The sequence below is a fragment of the Mus caroli genome, chromosome 12 (assembly GCF_900094665.2).
Source record: "Mus caroli chromosome 12, CAROLI_EIJ_v1.1, whole genome shotgun sequence".
Classification (NCBI taxonomy): Eukaryota; Metazoa; Chordata; class Mammalia; order Rodentia; family Muridae; genus Mus; species Mus caroli.
This window is the reverse complement of record NC_034581.1, coordinates 11,822,159-11,825,086: the sequence shown is the minus strand read 5'-3', so window position 1 is coordinate 11,825,086 and position 2,928 is coordinate 11,822,159. Positions and strand designations below refer to the sequence as shown.

At 47.1% G+C, this 2,928-nt stretch overlaps 1 pseudogene; it reads right to left on the bottom strand.

The window, feature by feature from the left end:
• Window positions 1-1,090: 1,090 nt before the first annotated feature.
• LOC110307419 lies at window positions 1,091-2,351 on the bottom strand (annotated as a pseudogene).
• Window positions 2,352-2,928: the final 577 nt, after the last annotated feature.

Sequence of the window (2,928 nt, the reverse complement as noted above, 5' to 3'; positions counted from 1 at the left end):
TGAAACAAACAGGCAATTCTGTAAAGTTAGAAACCCTACAAATCTGATTAAAATCTAAACTTGTTTTGCTTTTAAAAAATTTAATATATCAAAAGGCCCGCTTTAGTGACATGCTAATCCCACCAAAAAAATAACCCCAGTAAACCCGCACCCACCCACCCATCAGTAACAGTGTTCAAGTTGACCAGCCAACTCATACTTCTAACTCGTGTGTGGATTAAGTATACACATCCCCTAAACCTAAGCCTGGGGACAGTGGTGGCAAGTAGTGGCATCCCACCGGCTACCTGTCCAACATCTGCTCCTGAAGAGTGGGCAGGGAAACCCTAAGCAGTAATGAAGCTGAGACCCCAAGATAACCAACTTTCCCGGTACTGCATCCTCACCCCTACCTCAAGAGAGCCTCACTTCTAAACCAAGCCCCTCATCACTCAAACTTGGCACCCAGTGAATAGGATGGTTCTCTCAATTAGAAAGACATATATCCACACATCCATATATATAACTTTTTGTTTTTAACATTTAAATATAAAAATACTACTCTGCTTTGTGTTATAAACGGAGGACCAAGAAATGCCAACTTTTTTCTTCCTTCACAGTAGGGCCATCCATCAGGTGACGCACTGAGCTGTGTTCGCAGAGGGGATGGACGCCCCTACCCCAAGCCAAGGAAGCACAGCACAAGCAACCAACCTTCAACTCCTCACCTGACTTCCATTTGGAACAGAAAGCTGGTTTCCCCTTTAGAAATAACAGCTCTCTACCAACAGTGGAAATGTCAATCCAAGCCGTTGGGCCTGCCCTTTCAACTATCCTGAAGAAAAAAAAAAATGTCCTCTTTCACCATAAGTACACCCGCTTTGTGACAGCTATGCCTACCGGACATGCATACCCGATGAGATGAAGCAGTGGGTTACCCTCCCCCTCCCCCCACTAGAAAGCTAGATAGGAAAGAAAGGGTTGGTGTGTAGAGATTAAGAACTTGACCCCTCTATTCTGACCAACAAAAGCAAGATTAACTGGGCACGAGGAATAAAAAGACCTTGGTATTCCATCCTTTGAGTTACAGTGGGGACAACTGGGAGAGGGAAGATCACTGGAAGTCTAGTCCGCTTAGTTCTTGCATTGGAAGGGTTCGTCACCTGTTTCGTTGAGGAGACACGTGCGGACGATGGCTTCTGTCACCGCATAGGGGTCACAATTGGCAGAAGGCCGACGGTCTTCAAAGTAGCCNTTCTTCTCCTGGCCGACAGTCCGGGGAATGCGGATACTGGCACTGCGGTTGGCAACACCGGCAGAAAAGTCGTTGATGTTGGAGGTTTCGTGGAATCCAGTCAGACGCCGGGTGTTGTCCAGGCCCCCTTGGGATCGTAGGCGCCGATGTGGTACTGGTGCCTCTTGCTCAGTTTGTCAATGGCCTCCTCAATGCACTTCAGACCATTCTCCTCCCGCATGGCCTTGGTGCTGAAGTTGGTATGGCAGCCTGCACCATTCCAGTTCCCTGGAATGGGCTTGGGGTCAAAGGTTGCTATCACCCCAAAGTCTTCGCACACCGGATGCAAGATAAAACGGGCTATCCAAAGATGATCTCCCATTCGGATCCCCTCACAGGGTCCTATCTGGAATTCCCACTGGGCAGGCATAACCTCCGCATTTGTCCCCGTGATCTTGACTCCGGCATACAAGCAGGCCCGGTAGTGAGCCTCCACGATGTCCCTGCCATAGGCCTTGTCTGCTCCCACACCGCAGTAATACGGGCCTTGGGGTCCAGGGAAGCCATTGGAAGGCCAACCAAACGGGTGGCCGTCTGTTCCCATAAGAGTATATTTCTGCTCCATTCCAAACCAGGGGTGCTGGTTGCTCACCATGTCCATTATCCGTTTACAGATGTGCCTCAAGTTGGTCTCTGCAGGCTTCCGGTTATACTTGAAAACTTCACATAGCACCAGCTTGTTGGGGTCTTTGCGGAAGGGGTCTCGAAACATGGCAACAGGATGGAGATACATGTCGCTGTTGGAGCCTTCAGACTGAAAGGTGCTAGAGCCATCAAAGTTCCACTCAGGTAACTCTTCGACACACTTGGGCTCACAGTCCAGGGTACGGGTCTTGCAGTGCAGTCCTTCTCCGGTGCCATCAACCCAGATATACATGGCTTGGGTTTTCTCACCCTGGGGCAGGGACATGTACATTTGCTTGATGCCTTTGTTCAAGTGGGAACTTGCTGAGGTGGCCATGGTGGAAGGTGTTCAGAGCGGTGGCCGGCCGCATGATGGATGGGTGAACAGGCCACGAGAGCGAGGCGAAGAGCGGAGAGGAGATGGGTGTGCTGCTCAGACACTCTGCTCTACTCCCATTCTTGGCTCTGCCAGGTTTCCTTTTTGAATGCTGACTACAAAGGTTAAATAATGCACTTAATTTTCCTATTCATTAAGAAAAATTGTCACAATTATTCTTAGACTCTGTTTAAAATTTTGCCGACTCTTTAGTTTTGGCTGTTTGTTTCAAAGTAATATATGTGAAAGATTTGGAATTTGTTATTCTCCGAAAGTATCCTGCCCTAGATATGGTCTTGAAAGCCGTGAGGACTCAGCAACCTTTGCAGCAACTTTTTGAGGAAAGAAAGTACACAGCAAATCAGCAGCTACTTGGCTGCTCATCATAGACTTCTTTCTCCTTTTACTCAAGCTCAGAGAATCCCTCATTTCTCTAATATGTATTTAGCAAGTATCACAGTCTTAATGAGTACTATGTTTTAATTTATCAGAAATGGAGCTTTTATTACTCAGACTTGTAGCAGGGGATGGAGGTGATAGTTTGTATCTGGTGCCCATTTCACCATTTGATTTTATAATTCTTTTAAGTGTATGGACTGATGCCATTCATTTGTGTGGTTGATGTTAACTTGACCAATTAATTTAAAGTCAGATT